This window comes from Octopus sinensis, linkage group LG9 (assembly GCF_006345805.1).
Source record: "Octopus sinensis linkage group LG9, ASM634580v1, whole genome shotgun sequence".
In the NCBI taxonomy this organism is placed as follows: Eukaryota; Metazoa; Mollusca; class Cephalopoda; order Octopoda; family Octopodidae; genus Octopus; species Octopus sinensis.
In genome coordinates this window covers 63,525,593-63,550,304 of record NC_043005.1, presented here as the reverse complement: position 1 = coordinate 63,550,304, position 24,712 = coordinate 63,525,593, and the positions used below count along the sequence as shown (strand labels likewise).

The window sequence follows — 24,712 nt, the reverse complement described above, 5'->3', positions numbered from 1 at the left end:
AATTCTACTAAGATCATCTCTTTATGAGTTTTATGCTTTATTAAAAAGAAGGTTTTTATAGATTCTTATTTCTTTTCAAGTACGAAAAATGTAGTTTTAGGCATATTACTAAAGGCAACAGTGGAATATAGCTAGTTTATTTGATCTATTCCAAATATAGAAATATTGAAACAAAAGACACAAGAGGAGAGTATGATACAATTCTGTTTTATTCCAATGTTTGTCTTAAAAGAAACTGAATAACTGAATACATGACGAGAGAAAGTGTATTGCTATGTGACTACAATTTTCGAGACTATGAATGTACAAAAGTCATCTGTATTAACTCTGTTTGCAATAAATTATATTTTTTCTTTGGTAAAAATATAGTTACACAATTTTATACATTTTGGAATCTGCAAAATCAAGTATGCATTTAGCTGAAAATCGCTTGTTATAGGTTAAAGAAGATAAATATTAAAAAAAAAAAAAGAAAGAAGAAATAAGACAACCCTGTTTACATTTTCCTTGCAAATTGTTTGAAATGTTGTGGATAACGAATCAAACATTGTTGCTAGTTTTATATAGAGATTTCACAAAATTGAAAATAATAATTAATAATTTCAGAAGAGTAGGAACTGGCGAAAGAAAATTCAGGTAGGAACTAGAGCAATAGGGAAGGAACAGTGCATCAAAATAAGGTGTTGTCCTCAAACTGGAGAACTTGTCCGAAAATTGGAAAAATATCGCAGTTGGCTGTGAGAAATAATGATAACCTTTCTACTGTAGGCACAAGGCCTGAAATATAGTTGGGGCAATTGAATAGTAACATCGACCCTAATACTCAACTGGTACTCATTTTATCAACACCGAAAGGCTGAAGGATAAAGTCGACCTCGGTGGAATTTGAACTCAGAACATAAGAACGGACGTAATATTTCTAAGCATTTTGCCCGGCGTGTTAACGATTCAGCCAGCTTTCTGTCTTAACGATTATAATAACAATAATGGTTTCAAATTGAGGTACAAGGCCACCAATTTTGGGGGAGGAGAAAAGTCGACTTTCAGCTCGCTGCCTTAATAATAGTAACACCACTAACAATAATAATCCTTTCTACTACAGGCACAAGGCCTGGATTTTGTGGGTAAGGGGATCACATCGACCTCAGTACTCAAGTGGTACTTAATTTATCGACCCTGAAAGGATTAAAGGCAATGTCGATATCGGCAGAATTTGAATTCGGAACCTGAAGACGGACGAAATGCCGCTAAACATTTCGCCGGGGGTGCAAATGATTCTGTCACCTCACCGCCTTCAATAATAATAATAATAATAATAATAATAATAATAATAATAATAATAATAATTATAATAATAATAACAATAATAATTTTCCAACATTCTAATCTGTTCTGTATATATGAATAATAATTATTATTTCAAATTTTTGCCACAAGAGAAGCTCGGGGAAGGTTGGGATGAGTTGATTACATCAACCCCAGTGTTCAACTGGTACTTATTTTATCGACTCCGAAAGGATGAAAGGCAAAGTTCATCTCAGCGGAATTTGAACTCAAAGCTTTTCTCGGTATGTTAACGATTCGGCCAGCTCAACGCCTTCGATAATAATAATATTGATAAGGATAATAATAATAATTTTCCAACATTCTCATCTTTTCTGTGTATAATAATAATAATATAATAATAATAATAATAATAATAATAATAATAATAATAATAATAACAATAATAATAATAATAATAATAATAATAATAATAATAATAATAATAATAGTAATAATAAATGCCTTATTGCCCTGATGCAGTACCAGGCAGTGGCTCTCATAGCTTCTGATTTTAACTGACTGGAAGTGTTATCATGTACATTGTTTTGTCTTAGTATAAATGATAAGCTACAGCAAATATTTTGCTCAGTACCACAGATTTGCTTGTCAGTTGTTTGACCTTAACCAGTTGAGCATGTCCCTAAGTGGGTGAAGCTATGTGCATCTTTGATTACGAGTAGAAGTAGTGGGGGAGCATCATAGCCATTTGTTGAGAGGAATTCTTTGAGGTTTGGATAATTCACCTCTGGAAACATGGGTGTTTTGTTCAACATCCTTAAACATCCCTTATTCAGGGACCTTTTTAGCGGGATGAGCTACTTGACCTCAAGATAATTCTAACTGGGCAACCACCTGCAAGGTCATGCGCTGTTTATCTTAATATGAGATCACCATGTCGCGCACATATGGTTGTGATGCATGTGCCTGGTGTATCCTTATCAGACGGGGAGTCATGATGGGTGTATTAGGCTTTGTATATTTGTACCCCAGTGTCACCTTGATGGTATGAACAGCTTTCTCACGCAATAATAAACGCCCTGATACAATACCAGGCAGTAACTCTCGTGGTTTCTGATCTTGACTGATTGAACTCATTGGTAATCTAAACACGTTCCTTTTTTCTTCTTGATGTACAACAAGCAAATATTTTGCCACAGCAAATATCTTGCTCAGTACCACAGATTTGCTTGTCAGTTGCTTGACCATAACCAGTTGAGATTATCCCTTAGTGGATGATGATATGCCCCTGTGTAACTTGAAACAAGCTGTAGTCAAGCTGCTTTTTCAGAGCTGAGTAGCAGCTTCGTAGCCTGAAAGAATATGCAGAGAAGAGATCGTATCAGAGCCGTATGTACACTGTGATGCTCGATACAACTCGTAACGAGCCCCTCGTAGTATGTCAGGTATGGTCAAATTATTGTGAAACTTGGCGACATTGCAGAAGAGTCTTAGATTTTAATGTAAATAGTATTTTATGCTAAACATGCAAGTTATTATTTAATTACAAAGTAATAATTAAAAAAACGAACAGACTTTTGAAAGATGATGAAAAGAAAGTTGGTAATAAATTATATGCAATTGCTAATAGATATGGACTTATAAAAATCACACACAACATACGTTTCCTCATCTTATTGCAGTTTATTAATTATGGAATTTATAGGCAAGTTGTTATTTCTGCAAGAAACAACATACCTAAGTATGTGGAAATTCCAACACACGTAGGAACAACGTTGATTGCTCTCCTTTGTTTCATAGGCACATTAGTTTTTTGAGCGATCATACTAATCAGAAATCAATTTTGTGAAAGACCTGGGTCAGCCCGAGCCTTTAGTAGACGAGACATTTTCCAAGGTTGTTTTGTGGTATTGGCGAACCTAAAACATTACATCATTGCAAAGATAACTTTTTAACAATTCTATGTTTGCGACATATTTTAAAATTTGTGGTTGATTACCTGTCTTTTTACTATCTCTAATGGTTTACTTAATTTGCTTTTAGTTATTTAATTCACATTTAGTGTATTTCGGATCTTGGCTATGTTACGGTTGATTGAAACACCTCTAATATTAAGAATTATTAATCATCACTCAAGTCTATAGGAAGTTTTGAAAGTAATTACGTAATGTAACGATCACTAACTTTATATACTTTTCCCTCTACATACATCTGCGTGTTGCATCGTCGCACAGAACCTCTTTACATTTTGACGAACTCGTTAGGTAGAGATGATGAGAATATACAAATTATTGAACCATTAAGTGTTAGTCTAGCAGCCTGTCGACTAAACCAGCTGCAATATTCACGTCAGTAAATGTAGATAAATGTATGATAGTTTAAATGTTATTCTGTCAAATGTTTAGCTTCTATCATAATTCGTAACATGTTTTCATGTTTGATAATCTTAGAGGTGTTGCCGATTTTATGTATATAATCACAGTTAGTCATGCTATAAAGATTTATTTATCAGTCAACGTTAATGCTGAGCTCGTAATCAACGTTTGTATCATCACAGATTCTCTTCTCATTAGAATCAGAGCCAGCAAGTTTGGTTGGGTCACGTCCTCTCCCAGTCAGATCATGTGTTATCATTGATATTTATTTCGCCACACACCAATGGTGATGAGAGGTATAGTAACAGAGCTAATGGTTAATAATCACTGATTAGTAGTATCCATCAATAGTTTATCAGTCTTATTGATTTTTAAGGAAAAAAAAGAACTAATTTAGTTGTTTTAACTGATGTTTATTTTATCGATCCTGAGAAGATGAAAAGCAAAGTTAACCTCAGCGGGATTTGAATTCAAACGTTAAAGCTCTATAACTAAATACCACCTGGCGTTTCGTCTGATGCTCAAATGTTCCTTGACATAGAGTTTCCGTTGGGTATATACGCATTACAAGCATTCTCTTATTGATTAATTTTAGAAAGAGCAACAATTAAAAAGTACAGCTTCTGTTTTAATAATAATGTATTTAAACATAATTATGCTTCTAAGTTTAAGGCTCTCTGAGTTCAAAAGTCACTTTTCATCATTTTCAGAATCGATAAATAAAGTATTATCTTCTTCTTCTCATTATGTTTCTCTCTTTCTCTCCAGATGATATCATCTGTTATCAAATGAAACAGTGAAGTGTTCCACCAAGATTAAATGCTTACTAGAAGCCGTACCTCATGTCGGTTCCTCTGCATCTCCTTTCGGAGATGAAAAGTTACAAAAGGCACAAATTAACACCACCACATACTATACATATATGTAAGTTTACGTGTTTGAACACACACACACTTATAATTTTTTTTATAGTGAGTTGCTTACTCGTGTATGGTTCATCCGGCCATATACATATATACATAGTATATATATATATATATATATATTCCTCATTCCTTTGACCGACCAGACCATCAGATGTTGTTACACATCGCTGGTCACAATGCGTTCGCATTGTTTTAGCCTTCGAATGACGCCACCCCGCTGGATAAGCGAGCAGGCCAATATATATATACAGACATATATAAAAACAGATATCTGGATGTACAAGAGGAACAAAATAGCAACATAGCTAATGCGAATATGCTCTGTTATTAATATATTATTTGTTGATATCTCGGCTAATTATCTCAGGTAATTACTGGTATAATTACTTACCTACAGCCCCAACAACACCACCAATTCCCTCCTCACTCACCTTCGCTCTCGGGTGACAGGCCAAACGTGGAGAGTTACACTCTTCACCTCTCGCCACACACAAGTGAATTTATCTCTCATCATATAAACTTGCCCATTAGCATCGAGCTTAACCAGCTTCCTCGAATTCGGAATTTAAACCGAGACATCACGTGCTTTACTAATTTATCCATCATTGTTGGGGTTTTTTTTGGGGGGGGGTTGTACACTAGCATCTTAATAGTATCCTAGCGGAATTCTTCTCTTGCTTAAAGATACATTACGATTACCAGATGTTCTTTATATGAATTCACTAAGCTGACATCAGGAAAAAAACAATTACTTTTGCTTGTACATAATCTTTGAAATAAAAAACCACATTTATGAATATTCAGCAGTTTTTACCGAATATTTCAAAAATGTGCAAATTTCTGCAATCCGATGATATTAAGAGGATATTTTTTTAATAAAAGTAGATAAATATTAGAGTATGCATAGAAAACATTGGTTTAAAAAGAAAATCGAAAATAACTACAGAAAAGTATATATGCAAATGTTTATGCGTGAAAATATATGTATGCGTATATAGACACACACACACACATATATATATATATATAGAGAGAGAGAGAGAGAGAGAGAAAGAGAAAGAGGGAGAGAGAGAAAGACATAGATAGATAGTTAGATAGGTAGATAGATAGATAAATACACACATACTTACATGCATACATACATACATATATAGACAGATAGACAGATGATTGATAGATAGATAGATAGATAGATACATACATACATACATACATACATACATACATACATACATACATACATACATACATACATGCATACATACATACATAGACAGATAGACAGACAGATGATAGATAGATAGATAGATAGAGAGAGATAGATAGATAGATAGATAGATAGATAGATAGATAGATAGACAGATAGATAGATAGATAGATAGATAGATAGATAGATAGATAGATAGATAGATAGATAGATAGATAGATAGATAGATGTTTGCTTCGCAATAATGCAACCAAGGCTCGATTTTACTGTGTGGAACCTTAGGCAAGTATTGTTATAACATTGGGTCAACTCGGATCTTATGGAGGACGAAAACAAAGCGGACGGTTCGATAGTTGGCATCGTTATTCATAGATATAGGCTCATCGCACATTGTCAGGATGATTTTGATTACAGTACCTCTGTCTGTGGAATACTCGAAAAATTGCATGCATTTACAAAAAGAAATACGTTGACTAATCTGTGAGCAGATCGGTATGTGTGCATGGGGTGGTGGTGTCTGTGTGCCCTTCTTTTGATGCAGGATTATATATATATATATATATATATATATATATATATATATATATATATATATATGTATATATATATATATTTAAAAGTAGGATAAAATCTTTATAAGAATTTATCAAGTAGTCAGCGTGAAAAAACCTCTGGTACACTGTATTTATGGTAGTTTTGACTTTAAGAGTCCCTCATAGTGTGAGGCATTTATATGTAGTAATGCCCTTTATATAAATAATATATATATATGTATATATATATATACATGTATATATGTGTGTGTATGTGTGTATGTGTTTGTGTGTGTGTGTGTGTGAATATATGTATATATATATATATATGTGTGTGTGTGTGTGTGTATACATATATATACGTCTATATATATACATGCATATATATATTACGTTTTGTTACGTCCTGTACCCATATATGCATACTTACATACTTATGTATGCATGTACATAAATGTGTGTGTATATATGCATTTATATATATATATTATTTATATTATTATTTGATTGAACGCCACGCATCCATTTTCATGTAAGTTTTATCTTTATATATATATATATATATAATATATATATATATATATATATATATATATATATATATATATATATATAAATATACAGGGTGCGGTGAATAAACTGTCGTCTAAATTACGCAAAAATGAAAGTAACACTGACATGTTAATTTAACAGATATTTTTACCAAAATTACATAAAGATATTTTGAAATACTAAAGAGTAAATTTATTCAAAAAAATCGCTATTGGATTCAACTATGGCTTCCTGACGACTTCGGGAACTCCTGTAACTTTTCTGGACGGTCTCCTTTTCTATGTTGGTGAATGTTGCCATAATCTTTACCTTCAATCATTTTTAATGTCACAAGGAGATTTTTTTTTCCTTTCGCTCTACTGCGCCCCACTCATAATAATCAAAGGGGTTGCAGTCTGAAGAGTTAGGTAGCCAGTCGTTAGGGGTGATATGTTTGCAGAAATTTTCTGACAGCTATGACTGGGTTCCCCTGCATGTATGGCATGGTGCAAAGTCCAAACACAGAGGTCTTCTAGCAGCTACCCTCTAGGCTATGTGAGAAGATGGATGGCGGCATAACGTCGCCTTCACTGGTGATCACTCCAAATACCATGATGTTGATTGGACGTTTGAGTTTTATCACTCTCGGTACATGTCCTCGGATTGACATCCAAACACTCTGAAATGTTCGTTTTGGAGCCTCCGGTGCGAATGCCAAGCAGGACAGTATGCCGTTTCCAAATTTCTGGCAAATTTCAAAGCAAATATCACATTTTTTGGATAGCAAATTACATGGGTGTGCATTTTTTTTTACTATTGACCAATCTATTTTGTATTTAATTTTTTTATTCTTTCAATCTCCAAATTAGATGTGCCAATGAAGTTTCGTGTCATCTGTTTATCTTTCAGAATGATGAGATGTGGCTGTGATGACGGACTTTGAATTGGTTTCCAGAGGCACCTATGTATACGTATTATATAGGTTGGGGTGTGGTAATTGTGCATTTATATTATTATGTTTCTTTGGAGACATTGGTTCATGATCGGACAAGCGAATTTTCTGCACAGTTATGTATACTATTATTATTTTAGCGTTTGCATCTAAAATTAATGATTTTCTGATTTTTTCAAAAGCATCCGTCCTCTCTGCCCCACACTGTACTTCAGGTATATATATTCCTTCCGGTCTTTCAAAATGTAACCTCGTGTGTACCGTTGGCGATTTTTTTCCTCTGTCTTCCCTTCTCTGGATCTTTCCTTCTCCTATGTTTCCGAAGAAGAGCTCCTCTCGAAACGTTAAACCCTCCTTCTTTCCTTCTTTCCTGAGCGTCCAATAATACTATATTTGTTCCACGTCCTCGCGTTGTTGTGTTTATTTGTGCTTTCTTGTTTGGATTAACTTTATATATATATATATATATATATATATATATATATATATATATATATATAATGAAATAATTGAGATTCAGTTGAATCAGGGACTTAAGTTGAAGCACCAAGTCAGAGCGGTATTATCCATACAACTCAAAATAAGGTGAATAAAATTAATAATAGAGCATGCGTACATAGTGTCACCCGTACATTAAAATATTTTCGAAATTAGCATTTATAGGTGCTGCACTTGAACCTGGACAGGAGTGATTAATTTTAGTGTCGTATATGATGCGAATTTAATAATTAATATATAGTTTCTTACTTTATTTACATTATTTACATTTGACGGATATTTGTCCGCATCTTGTTTGTTGTTAACACAACACTTCGACCGATATACCTTCCAGCCTTCATCAGGTGTCTTAGGGAAATTTAGAACCTGGGTTCTCATTCCTAAGGTATTTTCAATATTATTATTATTATTATTATTATTATTATTATTATTATATTATTATTATTACTTTTTTTTTCTTCTTTCAAATTTGCTTCCATTTCATGCCGAGTGTCTTCCCGACTCCTAGGGCAAAGAAACTCATAGTATACATTGGTAGGCCATTAAACCAAACTCAATAGTTCGTTCATTTTTTTATTATTATTATTGTTATTATTATTATTATTATTATTATTATTATTATTATTATTATTATTATTATTATTATTATTATTCAGTTCAATCTAACTCGGAATCTTGGAGTTAGTAGCCCATGCTTTTAACCACGACACCATTAGCAATTATGGAGTGAATTTTAGTGCTTATAAATCTAATATTTTCCTATTTTTCCTTCTCACTATTCTCTTTCATGTCTTATTATTGTGTTTTCTTATTTTGATATCTTTACCAATTAACCTCTTATAAGTTATTAACGTTCTTAAAGAGAAATATAAACTTTGTAGTTACTTAAATCTTGAAGAGTTGATTATAACATACCCATAATAAAGAACAATAATTTGTGTATATTTACATGTGTGCACATAGTGACATATGTGAATGTATCTGTGCATAACTTATTTTTCCGATTTTTTCTGAATCTTAGCTTATAACTAATATAAAGATAGCATGATTTATCGCCCCAGTATTCCATAAGTAAACACCCAGAGCAATTTTTATAGAAACCACCTTATAAGTAAATAATTAATTAAGTACACGTATGAATACTAAACTAATTCCATGTAATCTTCCCTTTCTAATGTTGAAATTTTTTATGTACATACAGTTTATCTATTCTGGTTATAATATCATTTTTAGTAATCTTAAATTTTATCTTCATTCAACATAACAATATTGTTTATATACAATCATCCATTGTACCCCATGATAAATTCCTCTGTATTAACTTCATAGGTTTTATTAGCGTCTTGCCCCTCTAACTGGTAATTAACATCTCGATTTAGGGTCTTCTCCTATCCCCACCTTACAGAGAATTACTTATACATTTCCTAAAATCCTAACAATATTTATGACCATACTCACCTATAAACTGTCGACTCACTCTGTGTATCCATTCTAAACAGACACTGTCCTGTAGCCTTAGATTTGGTAGTTGATAAAATAAGACTAGTAAATTCAAAGTGAATCACAATCATTTACAAGCTATGACTCTAACAAACTTCATACAGTTCTTAGAAGTGTAGCATATTCTGAGTCAACATGGACTTTCTCCTTCTTCTTGCTCTATTAGAGAATTTGAGTAAAATTATATTAATGTGTCCAACTGATTAAAACTTTCTATTTATTTATGCAGCTGAGGATAGCCCTGCATTTAAATTGATGTAATGATTGCATTTTTCAATTAAATGGAGTCGCTTGAAACGGTCGTACTGCACCAACTCTTGATATCCTGTTACTTATTTTGATTATATATATATATATATATATATATATATATATCACCAGTTTTCAGCCGCAGGGCTGTGGTATTGAGATTGGATTTTTATTGTCCTCTAGTTCAGAGATCAATTCATTCTTCTTGCGGGGAGCTCTATCAACAGGACGTATTGATAATGTATGCCATATGTAATTGTCCGATGGAAAGAGGTTTATACATAATGTAATACTTAAGGAAATATTTTTGCCTTCTCAATCTTGAATCAAAGCTGATATACAATTCAATAAGCAGTTCTTTTTTTAAGATAGTATCTCTCATTACAATGACGTAATGAATTGCATGATTATCATGACAAATTAGAAAATCTAATTAAAATTACTGTATCCTATAAAATCTCCATAATTTTCATCTTATTTGCAATTTTCGCTATTATTATTACCATAATCACCATTGTCATTATCGTTATTCTTGTTGTCATGAATGTCAGAATCAATTCTACTATCATAGTTTCCTCTTCAGTATCGTCCTAATCAGCATTGTCATCATCGCCAACATCTTAGATATCATGGCCATCATCATCACCACCACACCACCACCACACCACAGCTACCACCACTATCATCATCCTCATCATCATCATCATCATCATCAACATCATCACAATTACCACCATCATTGTAGTCATAGTTTTCATCATCAACACCATATTTGGTACTATCCTCATCAACAGCATTTCTATGGACTACCTTTACCCGTCGAGCCAGTGAGGAAGCCTCTTTGCCTAACCACCCGATCTTCTAGAAATAACAGGTGAATCTCTCTCAACTTACGCAGCCTGCCGTTCAAATTGACAGAAAACCCTTAAATAATATAGTCATAAATATACTATGTACCACAAGAAAGAGAAAATGGCTACTACTGAAACGACTTTGGTCATATATTTTATCCAAGCTAGTTTTGGAGATTAAACAACATCTCCATTGTCACCATTATTGCTGTCATCATTCGTTTCTTATCGTCATCAATGTTATATTCATCATCATCATCATCATCACCACCACCACCACCACCACCGAATTTAAGTATGCAAATAAAGATAGCAGTTAGTTATACTGAATGTGGTGTAAAAGTGAGCTAAATTCTTTTTTCTGTTAACTAATATAGGGTATTCAAATACTGCATGTTGAAGAAATAAGTCTTCCTCTAGACAACGGTACTACTCAAAGTAATCTCTATCACAACTGATGCTTTTGCATCATCTCTCGAAAGCTCTTTGAAAAAATTCAGGTATTCATTGTTGTACGCACTTCTTTACAATTTCACCTCGTCTGTGTTGTCAAATCGTTGATTCCGAAGACTTTCCTTCATAGCACTGAAGGGGTTTAAGCTGTAGGATGTTAGATCCAGGCTGTTTGAATTGTAGACCAATGACAAACTAAATTTATCAACTGCTTGATTTTTTTGGCAAAGATGTACTTGATCAGGCACTGTCATGATCATGTGGATCGTTTACAGATTGTCGTTCGGACTCTTCCTTCCTCCTGATGGATTCTCTAACCTTCCTGAATGTCTCATTGTTTTGCATGCTATCCACAGTACAGTCACATTCCCAAAAATAAGAGGCACCGTCATTCGCCAAAGCAGTCACGACGTTCTGTACCGATCGCCGGTTCTTGAACTGCTGAGGTGTTGACTTGAGCTTTATTATATGGATCATAAAATTGTGTTCACGTTATTGGTTTCAGATGTTGCCAGCAGATCAGAAAGGACGTTTACTTTTCTCTCCTCCAAATGAAGTTTCGGCACCCACGGTACTCAATTTGCGCACACTTTCCTATATGCAGATCGTCTTTGGTGAATTTAAACTACACTCCAGTTGTGTAGTGAATTCATTGTTTGTGACATGTGTGTCCGCGCCATCAGTTTGTCTAGTTGCTGGCGATTTTTGTCAGTGGTTACAATTAATGGTCTTCCACTACGAGATTCATTTTCAATGGTGGTTCAACGCCTCTTTGAACTTATTTGTCTATCTGTGCGCATAGTTCGTTTCAATAGTGTCATCTTCATAACCTTCTGTGGACTTTCGGCAGGCTACACTTCTTATTCTACAAGAACTCAATGACAACACATTTCATCTGCTTGGAATTCCCTATTTTCCGGCAAGGATGAAGAACAGGAAGAAGAGATATTATAGAGGACGAGTTACTTTATCAACACGTTACAGTTTGAACTGTTTATGCTTAATTTCGTATTATTTTCAGCACAACTAGCGTATGTCCTTAACAAGATATTCAACTGCATCTGGTTGTAAGGCTCCAAATAGGGAGTTCAGGAGTTTTAGAGAGTATGAAGTTACTCTTTAGTCTCTACTAGTCCCAGATCCGCCCTGGTATGATGTTGCAGTACTTGTCAATAGTTGCAGTTATGAGCTAAATAACAAAACACGGCCCTTTGATAATGCATACAGGACTCATAAGGAAGGCCAGTTCCAAGAAATGTGTCCAACAGACCCACTGGTATGTAGACATACCCTGTTGTGTTGTGAATCACTCATCCTGCTAAGGAATAAACAGGTCCTGTGCTTCATGTATAGACTCAGGAGAGCTGAAAGCTCGCAGAGTCATTTGAAAACATACTGGTAGAAAGCACAATCTACTGCACTATTTTCCCAAAGAAAAATTACGAATATTTAGACTTCCTCATGGGAAGTCCATAATCATGACGCCTGTAGGCGCCTTTGAGAGAGAAAGAGGGAGTGAGAGAGAGAGAAAAAGAGAAAGACAGATATATATATTTAGAGAGATAGATTCTCGATTGCATTTATTGACCATTCGACTAACTGACATGAGTGCACTCACAAGTTCACTCCAGCCTCCGAAACAAATGCAATGTCTCCTTTCACTTTTCCTCCTTTCCTTTCTTCCTCTCTCTCTCTCTTTCACTCTCTCTCTGTTCCTCTCTTTGCCTTTATCTTCAAACCATCCACCCTTCGGAATCCTTTCCTTGCTTGTATCTTTCTAGTAATCTTCGGCTTGTGGCAAATTAAGCAAAACGTTAACACCATTGACAGGTTTCGAAAGGCCTATGATATCCATGTGTACAGCCTATTCATCCATTCTAAACAGATTATGATACTTTCCCCACGTTAGAATTTTTTAGAAAGACCATAGCCCTCACGCGCAAACGTGTATGGCCTAGCATCAAGTGCCAAGCTTTCGCTAATAACATTATGTACCTGTAGATTCACGCGCAGATATAAATACTCTCTTGACCCTCCCACAATTTTCCTCGGAGAACATCAAAAAGGTGACTGTTGGTTAGAGAGAAAAAGCGATACATCACCTGGCTGCTACAATACAGCTGTGTAAACCAGAGCAACATAAAATAAAGTGCCTTGTTCAAAGACCCAACACACCACCTGGTCCAGGAATCGACCCATGATCTCATAATCATGATTCCAGTGTTAGAATTATGAAAACGGAAATCAATATCTGATGGGCTTTGAACCCGAGACGCGCAAATAAAAATAAAAGCTGTCAACTCATTCATACCCCATACTAAGTAAAATATTACATGAATATATTGTAATAATATTTTCATTTTCTTTTTATCTACATTCATATTTAGTTTCTTAGCAACCGTGCGCGATGTATTTTTCTTCGAGTAATTTATTTTAACAGCTAGATATTGATTCTCTCTCGCTGACCTCCCTATCAACGACGAAGCGAAACTGGAATATCTTTTTTTGTGTTCTTCGAATCTTCTTGGTAGAACTTTGCACGTAAAGTCAGAAATTATCTTATCTCATGACACGAATAAATATTATCATATGAACGTTAATAACTGTTAGATCTTGTCATGGACAATGTAGAACTGTTCCTCGGACTCAAGTCAATTTTGATTTTTCTTTACTGGAACTTTTTCTTCTCAGTTAGGTAAACAATATCAAACAGCGCTATATGTATAAATAAGTCTATAATTTATTGAATTATTATTCTCATATTAAAAAAGAAATGTGTTCCAATTTATGCATGTTTTCTGGAGATGTGAATTGGCGGAGTAGTTAGAGTGTCGAACAAAATAGCTTGTACATAGTAACAATCCTTTACATTCTGAGGGCTCGGAAGAAGAAGCACAGTTTGAATTCTGGAACTAATGTAATCAGCTATGCCTTACTATCATATTTGTGGTTTTGTGACTATGTTAGAAATCAATATTTACATATATAATACCTTCCGATCGCTTTGATCTCTTTGCGCCTTCAGGTGTACTTGGTACTGGACAAAATTCAAACAAAACACTTTTATTTTTAAACTAATTATAATAGCAATTTTCTCCATTTGATCACTATCACAAATATTTTGTAACTAAATGTTCTTAGCTTAAATGAAGTTCAGTTCTGCTTGCATATCCAGAAATAAGACGCCTGATATCAATTGAAAAATCAAACCAGTCGCGACTTAATATAGATGTAAATACTTAAAAAATTATTTCCTTTCTGAAAGTAAAGTTGGCATTTCGAAAGATTGGCACAGGAGTGGCTGTGTGGTAAGTAGCTTGCTTACCAACCACATGGTTCCGTGTTCAGTCATACAGCATGCCACCTTGGGCATGTGTCTTCTACTATAGCCTTGGGCCGACCAAAGCCTTATGGGTGAATTTGGCGAACGGAAACTGAAAGAAGCCCGTCGTATATGTACATATGTCTGTGTTTGTATCCACCACCATCACTTGACAACCGATGTTGGTGTGTTTACGTCCCCGTAACTTAGCAGTTCGGCAAAAGAAAATAATAAAAGAAGTACTAGGCTTACCAAGAATAAGTCCTGTGGTCGATTTGTTCGACTAAAGACGGTGCTCCAGCCTGGCCGCAGTCAAATGACTGAAACAAATAAAAGAGTAAAAGAGTACTAAGAACTGGAACACAATTTCAGACATTTAAATATTCAGTGTTATATATAGCACAGTATAGATCAAAATACAATAGTTATTTGAAGAATTTCTAAGCGTTAGTTAAATATCTCCCCTTCCTACGCATTGTATTCGATACCTTTAATACATAAAGTTATATCATAAAACAAAGTTATAAAGGCAATTGTAACCTTAAGTAGGTATTATGAGAAAAGCAGAAAAAAAATTATACTTAAACAACAGAAAATGAAAAGGTAAAATGCAGAGTAGAAGTAATTACTTTTAATATAAAGAGACAAACTTTAAAAAGTATAATGCGAATTTACAAGATTAAAGCAGAATTATAAAAGTATATTTCGAACAACGAGTTCTCTAAAGTAGAAAAATGTGTTTCACGAACTTTCATTTTGAGGAAAATAACTGCTTCATCCTGTCTGTCTGTTCTCTCTCTCTCTCTCTCTCTCTCTCTCTCTCTCTCTCTCTCTCTCTCTCTCTCTCTCTCTCTCTCTCTCTCTCTATCTCTCTCCACACTCTCTTTCTCTGTCTAGCTATCTCTATATGTACATACACACACACACACACACACATACATACACACACATAAAGTTATAAATAATGAGAGAAATATAGTGTGATAAAATATATTTTAACCATTGGAAATTCTTATTTAACAGTTGTTTCGCAACTAAATAAATAATATATAAATAATTTATTTGATTATATTTCATAAGTTATAAATTACACGTCTGCATTAATATAAACAATCTTTAAATTAAAGCAGATATTAAACTAGCTATATGCTTTTGTTTGTGTATGTATGTGTATTTACATATTTATGTATGTCATATATGGCCTGTGTGTGTGTTTCTATATATCAATACTATATAATTTTCTCAGTATTTTACCTGGTTTATTGGGTGTTTTATACATTATTTTATATAGTTTGCTTTGTTTCTGTTAGAAGTCACATTTTACGTCTAAAGCAGAGATGCTGTCTATTCAGTGTGTTTCTTTCAAAGTCAAAATCAATAGGAACTATACTAAATAATGTTTATAAACGTCTAATGATAACAACCACTCATTCTACCTGATAACTTATAGAAGAAATTATTAGAATCCCATTCAACAGAATTATACTTGCTGTTTACAATGCAATTAATATAAACACACAGAAGAACTCTAGATTGCAGTTAGAGTTCATGTTCGCGGAGTCTTACGTGAACAAACTAGGAAAGTGGTACCACGTGAATACATGAAATACACTATGATTACACGGACGATATACTCAAAAGATTGAACACCTCGGATGATGAAATTAAATTAAAAGAACTTAAAAGCAATTCCGTTAGAGAAATATCAGTAAATATCAGAGAAACACCGACAAAATGACTAGATTCAGAGAAATAAGATAGCCATCGTCTATACTCAAGTCACAGGACAATATATTGTTTTTGAAATCCTGCCAAGATCAGATATACTCTTTACTCTTTACTCTTTTACTTGTTTCAGTCATTTGACTGCAGCCATGCTGGAGCACTGCCTTTAGTCGAGCAAATCGACCCCAGGACTTATTCTTTGTAAGCCTAGTACTTATTCTATCGGTCTGTTTTGCAGAACAGCTTAGTTACGGGGACGTAAACACACCAGCATCGGTTGTCAAGCGATGTTGGGGAGACAAACACAGACACACAAACATATACACTCACATACATACATATATATATATATACATATACATATATATGTGTGTGTGTGTGTGTGCATATATACGACGGGCTTCTTTCAGTTTCCGTCTACCAAAGTGCTTAGCAGTATTTCGTCCATCTTTACGTTCTGAGTTCAAATTCTGTTATGGTTGACATTGACTTTCATCTCACAAGGCTTTGGTCGGCCCGAGGCTATAGTAGAAGACACTTGCCCAAGGTGCCACGCAGTGGGACTGAACCCGGAACCATGTGGTTCGTAAGCAAACTACTTACCACACACCCACTCTTACGCCTATATAGGTGATAGTTTTTTTTTATTTTTATGTAACCAAACTTGTTTGCAGGTGTCTCTCTGGGCGAAAATGTTCACGAAAGGCGCCGTGTCCGTTGGATCGTATTAATGTTTACATTTACTTGATTGCATGGCTTAAGACAAATTATGTGAAATAGATGATTTTCTGCGGTCGGATGCTCTTCGTGTGTCAAGTCTCACCTGTCTCCAAACAAGATGATTTTCTCCCGAGTCTGTACCTTTTCATAGAAGATTGCAGACATAATACGCTGATTGCAAGAAGATGGTGATTTTTGTTAACAATACGTGATGCCAAGATAAGTACTACTAGCGAACAGTGGTCCCGGTACGCGCACACGCGCAGTCACGCATCTGCGCTAGCTAGTCGTGACTAGTCGATCCTTGCTATGTGTTTTTGTGTGTTATTTACTTTGTTTAAAAATGATTTACTTTGTGCTTTTGTGTTTTATTTACTTTGTTTAACAAAAATTATTTACTTTGTGTAAAAAAATTGTTTATTTTGTGTTTTATTTACCTTGCTAGGTAGTCGTTGTAGGATCGACTAGTCACGACTCGCTTGCGCAAATGTGCGACTGCGCGTGTGCGCGCCGGGACCACTGTTCGCTAGTAGTACCGCCAAGATAAAGAGATGCACAGGCACACACTAGCGAAATCACACACATACAGATATGTGTGTGCGTGTGTGTGTGTGTGTGTGAATGTGTGTGTTAGTGTGTGTGTTTGTGTGTGTGTGTGTGTGTGCGCGCGCGTATGTGAGTGTGATAACTGGAGGCACACGAAGCAGCGCTCCGGATATGAAATATATGTGTGTACAAACACGTTCCTGTATATTAGGACTTCAGCACCACATGACAACCGGTGTTGGTTTTTTTTATGTGCCTATAACTTAGTTGATCAGCAAAAGAACCCGATAAAATAAGCACCAGACTTTCGTAAACAAAGTCCTGTAGTATTCGACAAAAACCCTTCATGATGGTGTCCTTGCTTGACCGCAGTCCAGTGACTAAATCAAGCAGAAGACAAAAGATAAAAGATATGCATGTATGCATGTATGCATGTATATGTGTGCATGTACGTGGAGTGTGTGTGTGCGCGCGTGTATATGTACATAAAGTCGAATCTCGTCAGAGGTAGAGAAATGATATACCATTACATTTTTGTAGCTTTACGTGTTAAGTGTACGGAGCGTATCAGCTAACTCAGTGTTGTTTTATTATATGGTGTATAAGTACACATGAAGGACTCTCCTGTCGAAGACGACTTATGACCGTTCAGCTTTTGTCGAAGGATCAGCACAACTGATTAGTTTATAATGATCAAATGTTCGTGCCGCACATCATCTTACTCTCTCCGTCAAATCGACGTTGTCTCAACACCACTACACTGTGTACCAGACGTTAAGTGTCGAAGTGATGGCAGTGTAACGTGAGATGAAGTGTTTTGCTCAAAGGCATAACGCACCACCCGATCTAGGAGAATACAGTGTACATTTAAACACAAGGAATCCACTCATGGAATTCAACACGCTCGAAAGGACAGCTAGGTTCTATAACCACAAAATTAGGGATAAAATTCGAAACCAATTGGTTCAGGAAATTAGATGGTAAAATGCTTTTATTTTTTCATTTCGTTCCAGTCGAATTTTATCCCCAATTTTGTGGTTATAGAACCTAGCTGTTCTTTCTAGCGTGTTGAATTCCAAGAGTGGATTCCTTATGTGTTTAAATGTACACTGTATTTTATGAGTAATACATAGTCTTTGGACTAATTTTTACCCGCTAGGCCACTGGAGGTGAATACTTCTATTAATTTCCATTTCCCTTTGATATGATTAAATATATAAATATATATACATTATGTATGTATGTATGTATGTATGTATGTATGTATGTATGTATGTATGTATGTATTTATGTATGTATATATGTATGTATGTATGTATGTATGGAATGGCTTCTGTCAGTTTCCGTTGCAAGTCTTTGATTGTCCCGAAGCTATATTAGAAGATAATTGCACAAAGTTCCATGCAATGAGACTGAACACGGAACCATGTGGTTGGAAAAAATAACTTCTTCCCGCACGCCCTTGCCTGAGCCTATATATACATATATAAGGTGCAAACAAAAATGTGACTGGTGTTATTATTTTTGTCGTAAAATACGAAAAGTAACTTGGAATGCTTTATCATAATATAGAAGTTTCGGGGATAATCCTACTAACATTAAAAGTCAAAGATGACAATGACTACACTTACGGTGGTAGCAGTGTTGGTCTTCATAGTATTGATGGTGATAGTATATGAAATTGGTGATGGTCATGGTCTTAGCCGTTGTGATGGGGTGAAGATGTTATTAATTTTGGGTAGTTGGTGATTGTGACGGTGGTAGGAGATAATAGCTTTGGACTACAAAGTCTACATATTGTCAGTTCATGTATTGTCGTATTTACAAAAACGCACAATGGTTCTATCCATCTCCCTATAAATAATTTTAGTTGAACAGTGAATATCACAGTTATTTTACTCACTAACACTCATACACACTACATATCCGATTAGATTAACTTATAGTCTTGTTAGGTTCACACTAGTCTAAACACTTTGGAAAGGATATGGCCATGTCGTAGTCAACGTTGTCTTACACTACCAGCTGAAAGGCTTTAGGTTTACTGTACATATTCCCTTGTATATTTTCCTATCAAAATAGTTTTATGCAAGTTCAGTTAAATTCCCTACAAAAGGGTAATAGGTTCCATATATACGGAGAAAATTTACTGATGTCGAGTGATGGGAATTTCTCTCTTGTCTGCTGAATGTCATGGTAATGAAACTGTTCTAAAATAGCTCGTTTCAGAAATATTCACACGCATACACACACACGCACGTACGCACACTCATGCGCAGACATACGCACACACACACGCGCAACCTAATTGTCTACCGTTGCCAACGGTGCCCCTTTCACTGTTTGTTACTGGTTTATGGCAGTGCAGATAAGTTTTCCTCTATTCTTGTTCGTGTAGTAATTGGCCAATGCGATCTTTTGTCAGTTTTTCGTGTCTGTTAGGGGATGTTTTGCACTGTTTCGCCATGTGTTTGAACCGATCACTTAGCTTCTATAGTTCACCTAGTTGTGTGATTTTCATTCGTGGCTCACAATATAAAAACATTGAGGAGGTCAGAGGCCGGACATGCATAGAAGTAGTGTTTTGATTACCGACCAATTAGCATTGGCTGCTGTGTTTCACGTAATGGTGACGAACACCAAAACAGGATCATATAAGTTCCTCATCTCAAAGAGCACAAACGCGTGGTGTGAAATGTTGGAACTACTAGGCATCACTGGAAGTACAGAAGAGCGCTCGTTTTGAGGAAGGACCTGAAGTATGACAGAGATAATCCAAACGATCATGAAAACTAGAAAGAAAGAAGATAACAAGAACAACAGCAACAAAGCCTGCAGAGATCCAAGATCCCCCTCATCACCAATGAGCTATCACTGATTGTACTCAAGCGTTCATTCCCTCTAACCATTTTCCACATAGTCATCTACTAAATAAAGTGTTACTTGTTTATATTCAAAGTGTAGTCGTGGATATTAGAGATGGGAAAAGTTTCAGCAATGAATAAAAATTTTGAAGAATAAATTCTACGTATATTCTCCTTTTGATTTTTTGGCTCAATAGACATGACATTTCGTCAATATATCTGCAGAATTTCATTACTATAATGGAAATTTACCAATACACACACACACGCACACTCACACACATATAACAGCGTGTTTGTGTAGAGACGTATATGTATGTATGTGTGTGTATGAGTGTGTGTGTTTGTGTGTGTGTGTATATGTATATATGCATACATGCATTCCATCACCACCAAACTTGCACACTAAGAATTAAATTTCGTGATTTACTTATCCTAATCGATTTTTTAAAAAGAAAATTAGTTTTATTCTGAAAAAAGGAAAGTGATTTTGATGGTGGTAAATTAGAATTCATACTTAATATGAATTCGTACTTATATCAGTCTTATATAGTCATACATACAATTCATAGTTAAATCAAATAATTGACAAAATATAAAACAATTTTCAAATTAAAATGAATGATATGAAAATCTTCAGAGTGAAAATGGTGAAAATCCAATTTTCATTTTAAGATTCCGTGTTTCAAGATAATAACATGATCTATGGGTGAAAAAACAATGTTATAAAATTATGAAATTTTATGCATGAGTTTTGAAGTGTAAATGAAAATTACCCTTATTCAAAATGTGTATTTCTTTTCAAAGAATGTTACGTGTGTGTCGACAGAAAACAGTTTGTGAACAAAACACTGACAATAAAATACATTATCATATCATATCATCTTAAAACAGTAAGAGCACAATGTAGGCCTGGTATATTTGTGGGTGGCAATTTAGACGTAAGAACCACAAACGTTAAGTACATTCTGCCACTGCTGATATGGATCTGAAGTAGTGAATGACCACCAGGAGTTAGACCCACAAGTACGTTTCATTAGGACTGATACGGAATCAAAGCAACAGCATTTCAAAAGGATTCAATTTTTGATTCAGACTAAACCCTGAAGATAAAAGAAGAATCCTGTATGACATTCTTAAAATTTATTTACGACATCAAAATGAAAACGTCATTGTTATTACAAGACTTGGCTTATAAAAGTCACATTTTTCATCAACCGTATATGTCTCATAGTAATATATATGTATAGGTGTGTGTGTATATATATATATATATATGTACGTGCATAGATGTGTATGTATATATATATATATACAAAACAAAAAATGGGACAGGACCGTAACAAGCGACAAGAAAACATTCGGACAGTTAGACGATACAAAAAAGGAAAGAAGAAAACAAGGACGGGTCATTCGGGGCTCGCAATCTTCAGTCTAGTTCCAGATCGTCTTTGCAGTTTCAGCCGGTTACTAAGAGACTAGATTCATTGAAAGAAAGCAAGCGAATGTATACGAAAACAAGGACGAAAAGAAACAACAGAGAAATGGTACACAATTACAAATACAAACAACAGGATATTAAAAACAGGTGTCTTTCGATCAAGGACGAAGTAAATTAAGTTAAGCTGGCGTGTATGGAAGCGAAGCCTTACGGCAGGAATATAGAGGATGAAGGTCATGGGAGGGTATATAAGAGATGCTACACGGAGGGTGCTCGAAACAAGAAAGGTCAGGCATGGCCGAACACCGCTCACGTGGAAGGAGAGGAGAAAGGTAGGGGTATATGGATTGAAGAATTAAGGAGGGACGAGAAGGAGAGAAAAAAGGAAAGGGACAGAGTGAGGTAAAGGAGGGGGAAAGTGATGATAAATATAGCGGCGTATGTACACTTTTGGTCTCATATATATATATATATATACATACAGAGAGAGAGAGATACATAAACACACACACACACACACATATATATATATATATATATATATATGTGTGTGTGTATATATATATATATAATATATATATATATATATATGTATATATATATATAAGTGTATGTATGTATGAATGTATGTATTATGTATGTATGCATGCATGCATGTATGTATGTATGTGTATCAGTTTCGCTACTACGAATAAGACTTTTTATAATGTACAATTTGCCCGTTGTTGATAAAATTTAACTTTCGTAAAGCAAGACTTATTATGCTAATATGGTTTATTTAAAATTCTTCGAGACATCTAAAAGGAATGTTTTTGATATTGTTTTAGTGCTATATTATCGGCCTTGATTGACCCTACTTATAAGGAAGTAGATGTTTGCCTGACTTGTTGCGATCATCAGATATATCATGCGTACAGTGTGTCCTTCATTTTAAATATAATATGATGTGAATTGATAAGAATTTGGTTGCTAATTCCTGCTGGTCGATTACCTGCAAACCGCCCTTCTCATTATATCGAGTTAAAACTGTTTTATTGCATGACAAAATGACTGATATTTTTACCAAATGAAATACGTGGGTTAAAGATATAGAGTCAACATAAGTGAATGTTGAACTTAATAAGGTTACCAAGGCTGGAGGTGCAATTTATTTCCAAGGTTACACCAATTCATAGAGATTTAAAATACGGATACATTTAACCATTCATTATCCATAATTTTCACCATTTGTTTCCTACCATTACGAGATTTTGTGCTTCTTATATATTGGGAGTGTTATATGCTTTTCCTTCCTCAGTCTTTAATGGTTTATTAGCTTTAGAGAGACGCTTAATTTTATTATATAAATACCAGATGGGTGACATCTACCTACAAGGTGTTTGAAGGTCATTCAAGATTGACAACTATCCTCTAACATTAACCTAAAATACCCTCTTCTCTTGAACAATCTTATTTATGAATACATACTTACATCAAATTGATACAAATAATGGGTAAAATATGAAATAGTTTTCAAATTGAAAACGAATAATGTAAATATTTGAAAAATGACATTGGGGAAAATCTAATTTTCATTTTAACATTCTGCGCTTCAAGTTAATATCATGAATCAAAGGTGGAAAACTAATGCGAAATTACAAAATACTCTGCTTGAGTTTTGAAATAATGATATAAAAAATACCTTCGTCTAGAGCATGAAATGTTTTATGCATGTGTGTGTATGCGCCGTAGCAGTCGAAGTAGCTTTCAGAGTCTCTACTCTGTATTTGTTAAAGAGTTAATAGTAGACAGAAACACTTTGCTAATTGTAAGTGCTAATACGAACTGAGAATGTCCCAATTTATCAATAGAAGATTTAAAACTAAGTTCACAAAGATCTGTATGCCGTGTGGATAAGATGAAATCTGACGTCTTGAGCAATTACGTTCATCGAAAGTTCGGTTTACTCTTTTCTTCTTTACACATTATCCTAGTTTATTCCGTTTAGCTAAGCATGTATGTATATATATATGTGTATGTATATATGGACGCAGACTATCATTAATTTCCAAGTGTTTACTGTTTTACTCTCAATAGACTAGCCAACATATAATATCCCTTCAATGGTGAGGAATTGTTTGCATTAGAAAAGATACAAGTTTCTCATTAAATGCTGACATCATATATAACTCATCGGTCAGTTGCAACAGGCCGCCAAAATGTAAAGGAAGACCATTGAGTTGGTCGGAACTGAATACGTTGCAATTGTTCTTAAAAGTACTCTGTTGCCTTTTCTTGGTTTGCTTATTCCCCAAATTGAAGGATTTACGCCAAAATTTCTAGTGAACAATATTGATTTATATCGAAACAATTCTATAGATCTGCACAGAATATATTGCCTGCTTAATGAAGCACCGTTCGTAATTTTTAGCTATTATATTTGCTCAACAGAAAAGGAATTCAGATTTGACACCAAAGTGATTTGAACTCACGATATTGAGTAAATAACAATCATGTACGACAACCATTGCTGTATTGCTTTTGGCAATCCCTCTCCTTCTTGCTAATAATATATATGCTTAATGTTGGTGTATATCAATATCTAAATTTGGCGTAAAGCCACAATTTAATTAACCGTTAAAAATATGTGTACGTTTCTGCGTGAGTGTGTCTGAGTGTATGCGTGCGCGCACACACACATATAAACATATGTACATACATGCACAAGCATATGTATGTATTTATGTATGTATGTA

General features: G+C 34.7%; 1 long non-coding RNA gene across 1 annotated transcript; it reads left to right on the top strand.

The window, feature by feature from the left end:
- The first annotated feature begins 1,924 nt into the window (after nt 1–1,924).
- On the top strand, nt 1,925–9,692 carry LOC118764706. The gene is made up of 3 exons (XR_005000512.1): nt 1,925–1,935; nt 8,641–8,650; nt 9,636–9,692. It is a non-coding gene; the product is annotated as an uncharacterized LOC118764706 (long non-coding RNA).
- The last annotated feature ends 15,020 nt before the right edge of the window (nt 9,693–24,712 follow it).